Source organism: Streptopelia decaocto, assembly GCF_964273445.1.
Source record: "Streptopelia decaocto genome assembly, chromosome: 1".
In the NCBI taxonomy this organism is placed as follows: Eukaryota; Metazoa; Chordata; class Aves; order Columbiformes; family Columbidae; genus Streptopelia; species Streptopelia decaocto.
The window spans coordinates 182,888,119-182,905,388 of record NC_138663.1 but is presented as its reverse complement, the minus strand read 5'-3'; the positions used below and the strand labels follow the sequence as shown (position 1 = coordinate 182,905,388).

The 17,270-nt window shown below is 39.3% G+C and overlaps 1 long non-coding RNA gene across 3 annotated transcripts; it reads right to left on the bottom strand.

Moving 5' to 3' along the window:
• Positions 1–7,530: 7,530 nt before the first annotated feature.
• Positions 7,531–17,062, bottom strand: LOC309444635. Of its 3 annotated transcripts, none has more exons than XR_014185116.1 (5): positions 16,923–17,062; positions 11,543–11,651; positions 10,180–10,397; positions 9,393–9,442; positions 7,531–8,044 (listed from the first exon to the last, which is right to left on the bottom strand). It is a non-coding gene; the product is annotated as an uncharacterized lncRNA (long non-coding RNA). The 3 variants fall into 3 exon arrangements; XR_014185117.1 differs by having other exon boundaries at positions 10,180–10,394; XR_014185118.1 differs by lacking the exon at positions 10,180–10,397.
• Between the last annotated feature and the right edge of the window lie 208 nt (positions 17,063–17,270).

The window sequence follows — 17,270 nt, the reverse complement described above, 5'->3', positions numbered from 1 at the left end:
CACTTGGGACCTCTGGACTTCACCCCATTGAGTCAGCGACCCCCTAGCCACTCTCTACTGACTCCTCAGCCTCAAATGATGACAATCCCACCAGACATCTGTAGGCAGGAGGCATGTTTGGAAGTGACCCAAGTGTCAGGCTGGTGAGGGGGGCTAAAAAATGAGACTTGCAGAAGATAAAGGGGGAGCAGGAAAAACAGGGCAGAAGAAAAGATGGAAGAATGCAAGAGGTTGGTACTTTGGTCTGTAAAGAGTCTTTGGTGTCAAGTAACATGAAGGGAAAGCGGTGGCTCTAGAGACACAGTAAAAATGAGATTAACTCACCTACCAAATTCTCAGTCATCCTCCTCTTATAACCACTGCCAGGAAGTATGAATAACCAATCTAAATTTAAATAGAACAAAGAAGAAAATACTCTGCAGTTAATGAATCCATGAAGAAACCATGAATTTGGTCTTTATAATTAAAAGTGATGCAGCGAGTTTCCAAAGCAATCACCTCTTGTTCATGGAATAAAAGGCTATCTTCACTGCCTATGTGCGCTGAGTGTGCTGCATTGTCTGCCCAGATGACTGCACTATTTTGACTGTTTGGATGAAATTACTTTTTGTGAGAGTGACAAACTAATTCCCCAAGTGCCAGTTACTTTTCTGCTTAGAAAATACCATGTAAAATTATTCCATTCATGGAAGAATGGAAATGCTTTAACTACCTACTTGCTCATATTTTGTAAATTATGGAAGAAAAAAAAGCTCATTGCACTGCCAGCGTGAGACAAACATTTCACTGTATATGACCAGGGCTGGCAAAATTTCCATCCCAAGCCCATTCAAGTTCATCTTGGGACATGCCTTATGGACTTTTGTTGTTACTTTTTGCTGTGCAGAACCAGCATATTGCTACAGCTCAGCTAGTGCTCTGCGTGCTCTGACCTTCAAAACCAAATTTCTAGGTACCTTCACCACTGGATATTTTTAATGCGTTTACTTCACTGAATATGAGAAATATCATTAATATCTGCATCTCGAGAGTTCTCCACCAGATCATGTCTGAAATGTAGCTCTCTTGGAGCTCTTTGGAGAAAGACTTCAGCATTTTTAATGCTGTTGAGCACAACATCTTCACGCAAGCCAGTGAAAGTAAATGCTATGCAAAAATGAGTAAAGGTGGCAGGACTGAGTTTGCAGGCAAAACCCTTCATGAGTCAAACTGTCCCCCAGTTACCACATTAAATCATGCTGATAGAGGTGAGACTGCATAAATGCCATGAAGAGAACATCAGCTCATTAACATCTGAGACAGTTTTATTTTCAGACATGAGCGTGGTCTCAGGTCAGAAGTCCACCAAAGCCTTTCAGTCACTCTGGATTCAATGATTCTATGATGATTCGGCTTCAAAAAGAAGGGTGGTCTTTGGTGCTGAGTTTGACCGCGTGTATGGAAGCAACCCACGTCACTGAATTGTTGGCGCTGCTGTAATGGAAACAAAGAAGGAAGCAGAGCCGAAGGGACTTCTGAGAAATGTCGCAAACCAGTTAACGGGACAGGAATTGAGCAACCTATCAAGCAATATGGAAACAGGCTCGTTCCTAGAGGTATGCCGCATACAGCCATTTAGTTCATACAGTGTCTTTCAGTGCTCCAGTAATCAGATCCATACATAAGTGTGACGCTACTGGACAAGAAAAAATATCTCCTTTAACAATGTCCATAATTAAAGGAATAATTGAAGTAAAAATTTGTGGCCTTTTGTTGCTGTATCACTATGCACACTAGCTCTTAATTAAAAATTAATAGTGTATTGCTTTCTGTGCCTATATAGTGAATCTCAATAAGTCTGATTTCCTGTTATAGTCACTAGCCTTTGCCTTTTATCAGACAGAAAAAAGGGAAATTAGCACTCTCTTTTTCATGTTTCAGAACAAAAGTATGAGCTTTGAAGTTCTGTATTTGTGAAAGAAACCATCGTGGCCTGTTAAAACAAGCTTTTGGTACTGAAAAGGTTAACTAATTTGGTTTCCCCGATAAGTTTATCTATGATCAGAACTGAGTCATACAGAAAATACTCCTACAAGATTTGACCTTTTACTTGTATCCCACACTGAGATAATATTATACTTAAAATGGATATCAATAAGAACTTTGTTTTAAAAAGTATATTTAAAATAAATTACTTTTAAATAACAGAAACTGTTTTCAATTAGCCCTGTTAAAGGAAATCAACTAGAAAGTTATGTATGCTTTTTTATTTTCTTTATATAAATTATACCCAGGAGTCCTATGATAGCAGCACTGTACAAACTATGCACTACCTTTATATTTATTTCTTATCAAAATAAACTTAACAAATTAGATTTGTTTTTACAGCACTTTATATCCAATAATGACAATGTTGTATTGGTCCCAGGATAAAAACAATGAAAGTAGCAGCTGAATGGTATTTTTATTAAGAGTTAACAAAAATGTCCTGTGCAAACAGAGTGTATAAAGAAAATTAATTCCATAATTCCTCGTGATGAAGGCGTCCTTCTCTTTTTTCTTTTTTTCTCACAATATCAATCTCATTTGGAAAGATCATTTTGAGGGGAAAACTTTAAGTTTTAGCATGACTTACTCAGCAAAATGATATAGCTGAACTTAAACATTGCTGACTGCTAGGATTTAATATTAGGACCTGGCAAATGTTTTGATAACTTAATACTTTTTAAAAGAAAACTTGTTTGTTACTGAAGTTTTTGGGATCCCAGAAGAAATACAATCTAAAGAAATAACAGAGCTAAAGATCCAAAGAGATTTTTCTTCTTTCTCCCCATTTTTTCCATTTCTTCTACCTTGAACTGGCTCCTCCACATTAGCATTTTAGGTCTTTTTATTGGTGGCAGATTCAAATATCTCTGAGATATTCATTGTACAACTCAGCAAGAGTCCACGTTTTCCTCCAGCAGTGGAAAAACGGCAGGGCTAATAGTCTGGGGTTTATTACTAAAAATGAGTCCTTATACCAAAAAAAAAAAAAAAAAAAAAAAAAAGAAACATTGTTTAGAACATGTGGTTTGCTGCTATTAAGTTAACAGTGGAAAATCTCATTACTTTTAAAGTTAATTTTATTTTGTGGTGGGATTGTTCTTGAGTCGGAGGCAGATTTTCTCTTAAGCAGAGCCTCTAATCCTACCTTATAGTGTTCTGTTCACAGAATACAGAATGTCAGGGATTGGAAGGGACCTCGAAAGATCATCTAGTCCAATCCCCCTGCCGGATCAGGAACACCCAGATGAGGTTACACAGGAAGGTGTCCAGGCGGGTTTTGAATGTCTCCAGAGAAGGAGACTCCACAACCCCCCTGGGCAGCCTGTTCCAGTGCTCTGTCATCCTCACTGAGAAGAAGTTTCTTCTCAAATTTAAGTGGAACCTTTTGTGTTCCAGTTTGAACACATTACCCCTTGTCCTATCATTGGTTGTCACCGAGAAGAGCCTCACTCCATCCTTGTGACACTCACCCTTTATATATCTGTAAACACTGATGAGGTCACCCCTCAGTCTCCTCTCCTCCAAGCTAAAGAGACCCAGCTCCCTCAGCCTTTCCTCATAAGGGAGATGCTCCACTCCATCATCTTTGTTGCCCTTGTTCAGCAAGTCACTCTTTGCAGAACTTGGCTAGATGCACGTTTTAAGTCAAAGGGATGAACTAGAAGGAAATGAAGAAGAAAAATAACTTTTTCCCACACATGCCTCTGGGGCTGCTAACAGGCACTTGTGCCATCTTCCCCAGCTCTTGCTCTGACTAGAGGAGTTTTCCAATTAAGATCCTGGGTTAAAGGTGCTCTCTGAGCAGTGCTAACAAAGTTTCTGCCTCTAATGAAAGACCAGATGCTGCTGAGTGCTCCAATGGGGTAAATCAGAGGTTGGCCAAATCCTGATGCCAGCTTCACGCAGGCAGCACCGTGGAGAAACTGAAGTGTAAGAAAGGTGTAACACAGGTTCTGAAAATCGAAGTGGCCAGAGAACAAAATAGAAGACTGTAAAGGTTTCTAGTTCAGGTTTCTCTTCATATTTTGGAAGCATCTAATCTGACTTCTGAGTTTTCATTGAGGCTATAATGATTTACAATAACAGAGAACCAAATCTGCAATTCGAGGGAAAAATAACCCCAAAGCAGAAGCCTTACTTACAGCTTGCGTGCCATTTATGCTTATATATATATATCCTACTTACAAGTGACTATGACTCAAACCTGAAACTCTTATGGTTGAAAATACCAAGTGATATGCAAAGTCACATAATGTTTGCATTCCACCAACACCACTGTTTTTTTCAGTAACACCATATAGAATGCAGTCTTGTGCAGAGGTGAGACATTATATTGTAAATTCAACTCACGATAATCCTTGTGTAACTCAGTCTGTGAGCTGTATTTCAAGATCCACTTAAACCTTCAAACTCAGCCATTTCCCCTTGTATTCTCCACTTTCCTAGGTACCAGTTCACCACAAAAATTTGACATACGAATACGCAAAAGATATGCACACAAGATCACTGATTATCTGATATTAATTTCTTTTTTCCTGAACATCACCCCATTTCTTCTCAACAAAGTCGCCAAAGTCTGAGATCTACATCTAGAAGCTGACTCAGCCCCGCTGCTGCTGAGACCTTGCTTCTCTGTCAGTGATAATTTGGGAAGTTCAATCCCTCAGTATTTTGAGGGACAGAAAGTGGATTAGCTGCCCAGCAAATGAAGGAGCCCTGACCAGTCTGAACTCGCACACACTCAGCAATGCTCTGCTAAAAGTATCTCTATGTTGATGCTGTTCTTAGGTTTGTTTCAAGCCATTTGAATTAAAATTTTACAAAAAGTGAAAGCAGAGCAGAGGGTTGTTCGTTGTTTCACTGTAAATGAGAGCACCCCGGGCGGAGGGGCCTGATCTTCACATGAGCACCTGCAGCTCCCACAGCAGCGAGGAACAGCAGCAGGTGTTCAGCATCTCTGAAAAACCAGCCTTTGAACTTGAAACACACGAATCCTGGGATGACCCCCCAGAGGTAAAGTAACTCCTGCCATTTTGGGACTGGGTTCCATTTAGAGAACTGTTAAGAGATTTAGGAAATTAGTTCAGAGCTGGATACAACTACGAAAAACATACAGACTGGTATTTGGGTCTTACAAAAAACAAAAGCTAAATGTAACTCATCTGGGACTGAGAAAATTTAATCTCTTGGCAGACGTCTAAAGTATCAGCTGAGACAGACAGCAAGACCTTGCTCAGACAGAGGGTGATGCTTTAGAGCTGCGATGTTCATCTGTGCCACGGGGTAGTGAAACCAACTCGTTTTCGACATCTCACACATGTGCAATTGAAAAGTGAACTTGCAAAAAGGAGTTATTTCAAGAGCTGAGCGAAACTGGCTTGTTCATTTCGCAGAGTCTGTGTGTTAACTTTCTTATGTTTTGCTTCAGACAGTTCTATACCCCAGGAGTTTTGTTTTGAATTTTAGCTTCAAACAAAGTAAAACGGCTCGTAAACCACTGTATTTTGGCTTTTTATGTTGAAACTATAAGTTTCAAAAGCCAAAGTGCAGAGTACTGGTAGCCTGGGGTTTAGCTCAGTCCGTGTTCAAGTTGTCAGACTGAGGGTCAGAAACAAGTTTTCCCTACATGCAGTGATGTTGAGACCCGGCTTTTCTGTGCAGTCCCATGTTGGCACGAAAGTACTCAAAACCACCAGTTTTATGTAGTTTCTTCCAGGTATAATAGGCGAAGCCATCCCAGAATTGTCAGATTAAACTAACATTAAACAGTGGCAAATTAGTAATTGTTATTTTTAGATTCGTTTCTAGCTATGGCAAATAAAATGATCATAAAGCTTTGCTTAAACAGAAATCCAGAGATACAGATAGCACTATTTACCACTAAATGAATGCTATTTCTTACTTCTATCTCAACAGACATGGTTTGTCAGAAGCAGTATGGTAGCATCCAGAAGCAACTTCCTGAAGGAAACTTTGAAGAAACACCTACTTAAATATACTTCTATCCTTTATTTTACCAATTTTCCATATTTCTTATCAGCCCTACAGCCCAATGGTTTATCATTAGCCCATTGGATTATAATTCTTAATAGACACAGAAAATAATTCCTGTCTAATTTACAACAGCACTTATTATCATATTTCCATGGTCATCACTTAACTTTCCACTGCATTAATAACCAAGACTGATTTTACCTAGCAAGCAACCTAAACCCTCTAACTTGACAAAAATATTTCATGCTTATTTCTCCTTCTAACCATCAAAAAAGGTCACAACAACGACTCAGGGTATGAGCATTTTTCCTGTGTGATTCACTTACAGCAAGTAAACCCTCTAGACTGACATTCTTCCCTTTTTTGAATTTCTGCTTGCACAACAATACCAACAAGTCCCCTTCTCTGTGGGTGGTGATAATGTCAGTACACCACTACCCAAATAACCTTTCTCTATAGGGAAATGCTAACATTTGATTCTTTAAATTTAAACCACGAGTATTTTGGTCTCATAACTGCACTCTGTATAAACTGCCTTTTGTTATTAATTTGTAACACTAAAAATGTTAACGAAACTAGTTATTTCAATCGGAAATGTTAAGTGCAGTAGACATCTAAAATTTGTGTATGAGCTATAATACATCAAAATATTTAAATAGTAACTAAATATTTTACCTAACTATTGTAAACCCATTTTCAGATTTAATAATGACACAGCTCTGTGTATGTATGCTCAGTGTAAAGCTGTGTCTCAGAAGAGCTGTTCTTTTTAGCCCGTTTCAGGGAACATAAGCAACGGCTTTTGAATGGTTTCTATGTCCCACCTTCATCTTATCCAGAGACAAAAGTGTCCTTTAAGTGCTGTTCACATGAGACCTCCACCAAGAAGAGCAAATTATATGTGGGTTGACCACATCCAGTTTTGCTCCTGGTGCTCTCTGGAAGAGGCACTGCCACTGTATACATTCTTTGCACACATTGCTGTAGGGTCACCACAAATATACAGCTGCCGGTGGAGTAAAAATATGGGCATTGGGGACAAATACTCAGCCATTTCTTGTTCAAAGAACATGAACCAGACTTGGGATAAAGTGTAACAGTGTCCCCAAGCCAAATTATTCCTCAGTAAAATTTAACACAACTACAAATATTACAAAATGAATAGACAGATTAGCTCTAAAACTGCAATTATATTAAAAACTAAGGAGGGTGGAAAGACCGTATAAAATTTTAGAGTGTTTTCTGTAACCCTTAGAAATGAAACTGTTTAAGGTTTACACATATGATTTAGTCATTTACATAGTTCTATACTTATTATTTTTATTACACATTTCATGTTTCATCATAGAGATGTGGTTTTTGATACGTATAAAACTGTTAACCTTTATGTTGCAGATAATAGAGTTTAGATACAAGCACATTATCTTTTGAACAGCATTTTTAAAAACATGTACCACCTCCCAGGTACAAATGCACCCTGCCTTTAAAAAAAAAACAAAACAAAAACAAAACCAAAAACCTCAATTCTGTAGCTTATTCCATAGGCTAAATATTTCATTACCCAGAATACACTTTAGTTCCCTGGACTAAGATTAATAAAAGGAATACCTTTTCCAGTCTGGCTGGGGGAGCTTACTGGGGCTGGTAAATTGTATCAAAAACAGCAGTCATCTGAGATGGGTCCAATAACTTAAGAGATATTCTGTGAGCTTGGTCGCAAATTTCATGGTGCTTAGGTTGTAGCTCTCCAAGGCTTCCCGTAATGCGCATTCTTTCCCATTTCATAATCTTTCAATTAATTCCCAACCCACAAACCTTTATCAGACACCCTGGTATTTGGTAAAAACGTTAAAAATGCCATTGTACCCTTCCTAAGGGACAAACCAATTTCCAGTTCTCTGTAGAGGTTTCCTCCACCTTCATTGAGGCTCAGATTCCCAGTGATCAATGAAATGAATCACAGCAAGAGGATATCTGATTCTTGCTTCAAGCAACCACCAGAGCCATTCTTTAGGGGTTCATCCTGAAAAGGATTGATAAAGACATAAAAAAAGAGTACATGAGTACATGCATACAGTTCATCTGCTTTGTTCACAAATTATCAAATTAATATTGTATACTACTAGATCAGATTTTATGATTGCTTTGTAAGTCACCCTGCAGCATGTATTTTTCTGTAACAATTTCATTTTTAAACTTCTGCAAAAGCAGACCAAATTCCTATTGATTGTAATGCCAGTGACTGATTAAAAAAGCTCATGGGGAAGTGTTCTGTGCCTATACAATCCTAATTAGTGCCTGTGGTGAATTTTATTCAGAATTTTCTACCTTCCAATAGTTTTAATTTTCTTTTAAGATGAGTTATATATTTTATACATTTACAATATATCATTTGTATTTATTATATACAACAAATTGTTCCAGTTATAAAAGTAAAGCTCAATCCCATATTGTACAATTCATATATAAATGCGCTAAGTAATATATTCAAGATTTTTAACTTCCCTCTTATTCAGTAGACCATCAAAAATGGACCTGATTAACATAGGTTTCTAATTGTGTATGTAATTAATGCAAGTATTTCTCTAATTCCCTCTATCTCAGTGCCCTGGTACTTGAAATTCCTGCTTTCTTCACTGAAATTAGTTTGCTGCATCATGCCCCAAACTGAGGAACTAAGCTTACTTTTGCCAGATTCCCAACAGGTTGAACATCAGGCCACTGTGTCCCTGATGAGAAGCCCCAGATTTCTGGCCAGGACCTTTTGTGGTGTGTGCCCTCAGCAACAGCAGCTCCCAGCTCACACACAGGTTCAGCCTAGACACCATAATTCAAAACAGACTCTTGATAGCATCCCATTAAACACAATAACTCTGTACTTGTTAGATACGAAATTACTTTCCTTCCTCTATGTCTTGTTAAACTTAAATAAAACACCTTAGGTGAAATTACCTTCATAGCTGCGCTGCCATTACCTTTGTTAAGCATATGTTGAGGCGTATTCTCTTTTACAGCATTTATCTAAAGGAGAAATTCCGACTCCTAAAGGAAGGTACCTAATGCCTGCTGGAATACCCTGGAGTGTCCAGGGTACATGTGCAGGCCTGGCAGGTGTGGTGTGGGGCCTACAGGAGACCTGCACCTTTGAGCAGGGAGCCAGAGGCCAGGTGAGATCCCCAGGGGCTCTAAAATGACACAAGAGGTCTATGTTTAGGCACATGGGTTTCTTCTAAAATTAATAAAATGAAACACTGACATTAAAAACCAAAAAAAAGACTAAACAAAACTTCGTATTATTTCACTTAACTAAAAAGGTGAAAAAAAAAAAAAAGTTAAAACTCCAAAGAAATCATTTCATCCAAATTTCATACTTTACTGTATAAAAATCAGTTGGAGGTCATCACTGCTTGTTACCTGGGTCCTATAAAAATAAAGCACATAATTAGCTAGTCACATTCACAATACTTTTATACTTTCTAACTTCAAATTTTAGAATTCCACTACATTTTCAAAGTTAAATACTCAAAAAATCAGAAAAATTAATACAGGCTTCATGCAAACCCAAGACTACAGCTTTTAGTTATTTTAGAGTGAAGTTATTAATTATAATTTTATGTACTATTTTTTCTCATTCATCAAACTGAGTGCTTGATACTGTCCATGAGAAAAGCATTGGGACAGTTATAGTTAAATAACATCTTGAAAAAGATATGGCTGCCTACAGTACAATTATTTTACATCACTCTGTTGTAATTATGTGAAAAAATGTGAAATTGATTCCCACTTTAATGTGCTCCTTGCAGCCAAGCCTTGGAGCTTGTTGTTCTGTTTTTCCTCAAGCAAATTTCCCTTTGACTCCAAGAGTTTTGGTGGAGCAGAAAGTGAAACACTACTTTTGGTTGCTTCAGATTAAATCCCAAGAAATTCTACTGATTTCAGTTGCTTTGATGAGATTGCTTCAAGCTCACCTTGAAGTAAACAAGATCTGAATTCTCAATTCTATGTTTCCTTTGGGGGAATTAAAGCTGAAAGTCCATCCTAAAGATTGATGAATATCACTGATTTTATAGTCATTGACGTGAGTAAGCAGTGGTGAAGATGTCACAGAGAAGAATAAAAAGCAGAAGAAAGCTTTAACTAGACATTTGTTTGCCTTACCAATTGTCTGCCCTTTGTTGGTTACATGTCACAATTACACGCTGCACAAAGATTATTAAGTATGCAGACCAGCCAGCTTTCTTTTGGTTTTTATTTGGAGTAAAGTATCCTTCAAAAGCTATATTTTTAACCAACTTTTTTTCTTCTTCTTCTCTGTCACAGCCAAATTCTCCAGTTCAGGAATTTACAATATTTTCCTTTTTCCAGAATGACACCTGCTGGTGGGAGAAGCATGGATGAATTGCATATACGATATAGGTTTGATTGTAGCAAACCTGACATATTGTCTGAGTATGCTCATCACCTGTGTCCAGGCAAACCATTGAACATAAAGATTTGGAAACTGCAAAGGTGCTATAAGGAGTATGCTGTAGAAGTAATACAGTTTTCCAGTCTGATTTAATATTTGCTCTTAGCAAATCACCAAACTACCTACTACTAAGACAATGCTTCAACAGTGTTTCAGTGTTGGACACCAGCACTATTTTGGGAAGCTCACAGCGTTAATATGTCAGATTGAGGTGAAAGCCAGATGGAAACCCTTCCTATCCCACGCAGAAAGCTGCTGCGCTCTTCAAACCCTCGAGTGCAAGTAAAACCAGCAGCTAATGCAATTATTGGTGCTTAACACCCCAAAAAATTAGCATCTCAAAGAGAAGTATCATGCACATGTTCCTGACTTGGTATAGGAGGCCATAGCTAGGAAGGACAGAAAGCAAGTTGTACCTTTGCCAAAACTGTGACAAATACTCCTCAATACACCAGGCAGCATTAGGTTGTGTAACTGACTTCTATATTCACAGCACCTTTGTTGCCTGGGTCCACTGGAGTAGCCTTTCCTCCAGCTAAACCGGAGCCAGAGTTGAGCTTGTGATGGTTCCAACATATTTACAGCAAGATTTCCAAGTGATTTCCAATGCTAAGAACATCCTAACTGGGAACACGCAGCTTCCTTTTTCTGAGATGCCAACTATCCATCGTCCGCTAAAGTGGAGGTGCTCAGGACCCTGAAAAAAACCTGTAGCTGGACTCTAAAATATCTAGAAACACAAATTATTGAAGGTACTCTGGGATATTTTTTGACATTAATTTCTGGTAATTTTAATAAACCAGATTTTGAGAACTGTATGTTTTAAACATGACCTATGAAGAAATATTTGTGAAAAAATGCCCAGTTATAAAGAAAACAGTATTAGAAATTCAATTCAGAACTAGAATTCAGATAATTCTTCTGAATTTTTTATAAAAGCATAGGCAAACACACACATTCAAACGTGTTCCCCTTGGGTAAAATATTAATATATAGGTATTGCTACAGCATAGCTCATTGTAACATCAGAAGGCAAACATTCTTGTTGATTACAGTATTAGGCTGCCTTAGGCTGGAGACTTGGCTTCTGTTCCTGGATTTGCCACTGGCCTCCTTCATGGCTTTTGGCAGATTCTTCATATCCCTTCCTTCAGTTCTCCATCTGCGAGAAGAAGATAATATTGCTTTATTATGATAGTTAAACTACTGATTTCCAAAGATTACTTTTATTTAGGTAAATGCAAACACATGAAAAGCAGGTAACTTGCTGGAAATTCACTGGTAAATATAAGACGCATTAGACTGTTTCAACATGCAGTTTAGAACTAGAAAGTTTCTTTAAACATATTTTTTGCAAACTTCATCAAAGCTTCAATCCTACCTATGGTCATACATACTTCTGTTTATAGAGTTCTTGTCTGTCACACATATAATTGTGACTATCAAAAGCTGGAACCTTATCATAACTTCAGTTTCTCCTTCTTAACCTCCTTAGCAAAGCGATGACTTCACAAAGTGCCCAGCTACATCCCACTGCCTTCGGAGCGGGACCTCAGCTCAGAGTAAGCCCTTTGCTGAGAGCAGCAGCAGGCTGGATGCAGAAACGCTGATATAATCCCCAAATCTGTGAGAGCCTGGCCATCCCTACAAGGTTTGACCTAGCTGAAAAGCAGAGAGGAAATTGCAGAAAATATACTTGTGCAAATATGTTCCTACCTTTTACTGCCAGAGCCTGAGAAGCTTTACTGAAACAGGTTTTGTATTTGGTTCCACTTAGCTCAAGGAGCGGCTCCTTGAGCACATCATTATCAACAAGAGACTGTGATTGTCTCAGTTTTGTTGCTAGAATCCAGCAAAAAGACACTTCTCATGCCAAAGTGGTAGCACTGCTTTTCTTGTCAGATTAGAGGTCAGCTTGAGTTTTGAGCTCAGGTTACTGCTCACCCTTAAGTAGTCTTTCCAGTTTTTCATGCTACACATGGCAAATGAAATGCATGCATGGGATAGAAACAGCCTGGGATGCACATAAGCCTTTGTACAAGGATGAGAGGTCTGAATTTGGCCAAATTTTTCTGCTCTCTCAACCCTACTTATTGAACTCAGCATGGAATAACCTTAGCATTGGGATTACTTTCACATCCCATTCTTTTTTATTTCACCCAGGACATTCTTAAGTTTAACCTTTTAAGCCTTGTTCACCAAATATTGAGATATGCATGATCACCATAGACCCATCCCACTTCTTACTGGGCAGCTACTAGGAAAATTGTTTGGATGTGAGCATTGCAGCTACAATGTTTTTAAGCGCTCTCATCACTTCTGGTAATGTGTTACCAGCAACATTTCCCACAGGAGTCTTCCCATCCCTTCCCCCACCAAACAGCACATGCCCTATGATAAGTCCCAGCTCACCCAAACCTACTTAGCTGCTAAACCACGCTACAACCAAAAAGCTCCTCCTTGAAGGCATTCTGGCTTCAGCTGACATCCTCGGGGACAGCCACAGGCTCTGCAGAAGTGATCTCTAACATCAAAGTTAAGTATTACTTTAAACTGACCCACACAGAACAAGAAGTAACCATGCATCATGCCGTGGTTTACATTTCTCTCTAGTTTTGCATGTGTAGTTTTTCCTCTACCTGATGGACACGTTTTTCTTTCTCCTGTAACCACCTTCCTCCAGCTTCGGTTAATTCTGTTCTTCAAAGAATACTTTCTTCCCCTCCCCAAAAATATGTCATTACCTTTCATTCTTTTGTCTAAAGCTTTTGTCTTAACCACGTAATTTCTGTATTTGTAAGGGACTTTATCAGCATGTGCTTTTTTGATGCCTTTCTCAGAGGAATCCCTCTCCTTCCAACCACAGTCCTTTGTGCCCAAGACAGAGGGAACTGCTTGTCTCCAGGCTGCAGTAACTTCTTTGGGCTGCAAAGACACCATGCAGCCACTTCTCAGTGACCAAGTACTTGTCCCTCAAGGATAAATACCACGTAACTTCTATTTTCTGAATGTCACTTACCCTAGATTGGCCCAAAGAGATCTAGAAGGCCCAGGCTTGCAACTGGGAAAGTGTGTTGATTCCTTTAGAGTACAAAAGGCCAGTAAGTGCTGGAAGTCCGTGGTGTGCAAGGGGAGCACACACAGGGGCAACACCGGGGAGCAAAATGCTGTGTAAGGCACCAGAGCTCCCAGAAACCTAAACCAACCCATCTGTCTGCTCTTCTGCTTGTAGGTCAGGCTCTGAAGGCAGCCATGAGTACGAGCTACCTTCACCATGCTTGAGAAAAGCTCACTGTGCTCTTTCTCAGGCAGACAGTCTCCTTGCCCAGAACACAGGGCAGCAGAAGAGGTGGACACCTCTCCTTCCTTCCCTTTAGGAGTGGTTACTGTTATATGGGACTTTGACCCCCAAATGCGATACAGAGCCAGAACCATAACAGTTCCCCTGCAGAGGAAGTCCGGAGGTCCCTGAGTGATGCATATTTTTGCATTTCTACTTTTTTGCATTGACTTTTTTTTTCCGTTCTACACTGTTTCCCTTTCTCTGAGTTGTTTGTCATTTTATAATACACCAGAACAACCGTTATAGTTTTCCATCTAAAAACATACACTTTCAGCCAAAATGTGATATATCCTAAGCTCTGGCAAGAACAAAATACGAGAATCCACATCTGTAGAGGACTGCTAAGCACTGCAGACTGCACAGGATGTAGTGTCAGTTCATGGGGAAAATAAAGCACAACTATCTCACCCAAACTAGCAGGTAAACTTGATTAGAGAACTGCTATGTCATTCCTCTACTTCCCTCTTTGTCTTCTCCTTCTCAGAGAAAATATTTCCTGGGGACATACCAAATATGTTGCTATACTATAGCAAATTCTTCACTGAGATCCAGAAAGGTTAGATTTTACAAGATGTCACTTTTCCAGCAAATCAAAGCACCAGATTTGCAAACCATGTTCAAGGTTTGTAATTTTTTAATTATTTTTTTTTCCTATTTTTCCTATTTAAAAAATTTCTTTTGTCCAAGATCTGTTTTAAAGCTTTGCACCCCTGACGTCAGATTAATACGTCTGCTCTTGTCCGTGTGACTCTCTCCTCCCTTCTTACACAGAGGAACTGTGTTCTTGGCACACCATCCCTTTTCTCCTCACAAGACATTCACACATACGGTTTCATATACCTGTTCTGCCTTAATTCTGGAGCAACAGTTATAATCACTCACCTGACTGGAGCCCATTAATTATCCCGAGTTTTGTTCCCCCGTTGACTCATTAATTGCCATTTCCATACCCTCAGTCAGCCTCCAAACTTTGCTGTGTTGCTAGATCATCATCAGTTTATCCAACACAGATTATAGTTCATCTTCACAGCACAGGAGGCTTCCTCTTTCCCATGTCTTCCTAGATGAAGAACTTTTTGCTACTTCTCTCAAACTCCTTTCATTTGGTTTACTTTATTCCTACACATACTGCCTTCTGAGACACAACTTTCTTTGCTGATCCCTCTTTTTCCTCTGTCCTTGCATTACCCACCAACATCTTTTCTGTGATGATTACTCACCAAATTAGGTATGGTGCCTTTCCCAACTATTTTTAATTTTGTTTGGGATATAAATTCTAGGTAGTTTCCACATCTGAAACTTTAAAAACCCTACACCTCATCCACATTTCAGTCCCTTGGCTTCTCAATCCAGATGACTTCAGTAATTAATTCCTGTAGTTTATCAATTTTTTCCTTTTCAAAACTGGGAACCTTAACTACAGTCCTGCTCCTCTTCTATTTAGTGTAAACACAGTAGACTTGTGAGTACTTGCTTCAAAGTTTCTTTTAATTTTATTATTCCGCAGAAGCCATGGTGCTCACCAAAACCAAGTCTGCAATAGGATGGGTTGAGAAGACATTTGATGAAGAAATATTTCATCTACCGTGTTTATAGTTACCTCGAGAAATATGTCCCTACTTCTGTATGCCTTCCTCCAACCTACATCTAGGAAGCCTTAGTCTCCCATAAAGACATAATTTCCAGTCATTATTTATTTCTCTCATTATGCTAAAGACATTTCTGTTCATGTTTAGATGGTAAAGATGAACTAAGGGCTACAGCAGCCACCTGGAATGATGTCCACAGGATCTCTTTTAACTAAGTTTTCTCAAAGTAATTTTGACACAGACAAATATTGTATTAGGCCATCAATAAATACTAATAATTGCTTTTTTTTGTTTTTTTTTTTTTTTTTTCCTGAGGAAGAATTTATAACACACTGTTTTTTGGAGAAAGCCTGTATGCAACATTTCCAGCTCACTCCCAAAGCAATTGCATCACTGGACAGCACAAAACCCAGGGCTGCTGGACTCCCGGCTACCCTGACACTGGGGTACCTCAAAAAAGCAGCTGCTTGTGAATCAGGAAGCCTTGGGACTGGGTGGCCAGAAGAGACAGTGGCCTCAGGAGGTTTGGGGAGGGACCAGAAAGGTCTGATCCTCCACCAGCCTGGCAGGAGGAGAGGGGAGGAAACCAGAGACCTACTAGCCCATGGCAAGGACAAGGTGGCAGATGGCTATGCTGGGGGAGGGGGAGAACTGGGAGTGGGGAGGAACCAGAATGTACTCTTTTCTGATTTTGCTGGTGTAGCTATCGTCCACCTTAAGAGATGACTTCACCCACTTTGTTATTTACTGTCATGCTGGGGGTCTGATCAGTCCAGCAGAGACCCAAGGGATGGTTGGTGGGGACAGGGCTCAGCTCCCTCTGGGGCTTCAGTGGAGCTGATGCACCCTGGGAACAGCATCTTCACTCCACACAAGGGGCATTTTCCAACTGAGCACAGCCCCATCCAAAAACTTCTGATGACCTCTTGTCTACAGCATGCCACCAGCTCCAGTTACCAACTAAATATTTAAATCTTTCACAACGGTTAAAACTGTGAAGCAAGACCAGCTTTTCAGCCACCAAATGAGTAATATCTCTGAAGCAGACTCAACAAGAAGCTTGTGGGACTTTTTGTCCAGCATTATTTACTACTACAAATTGCTAACCAGATCTAGCCTGTTCAGACTGCTGTGCTTGTTACACTAACAGAAAAAAAAAGCTGAATTCTGGGAGTCTTTTTGTTGTTGTGGTGGTGGTATACTCTCACTTACTTTCACTAAAATGACACAAAAATGATGCCTGGGATTACAACAGCATGATGGAAACTTCCTACTACACTTCAGAGAACCTTAAGGGAAAACACGTACATATGCGCTACAGATATTATGTGCATTTCCAGGAACCCTGTCAAAATTGATCACATGAAAAAAAAAAACAAGACAATTAGGAAGAAAACTGCTTCATCAACTTCTTCCATTAGTCATACCACAGGCAGATGTAAGATTAAAACCAAAAGCGTAATTTTCAAAAGCCTCTTGAAAACTTGGCTGGATTTCCTACCTTGTCACCTCCTTGGGCCACACAGAGAATGAGCAGCCCATGATCTTTTGAGAAGCAAAACAGCAGCTAAAGTAGGAACGAGGTTCAGTATTAGGTCCAAACGCTGAATTGTTTAATTCAAGAACAAACCACATTGTACTTTGCTTAGGCATCTGCAAACAGAATAGGATATGATGAAACAGAAAACTCTCCTTGTGGTTTTATGTACATCATCCTCACCACTTTCAAAATTAGAGGACAGAGGCTACTATTAAAGTCAATTGTAAAGTTCCCATTGACTTCAATAGATGTAAACTAGGTATTAATATTATGCTTTTCGGTTTTCTTGAGGTTTAAACACCTCATAAA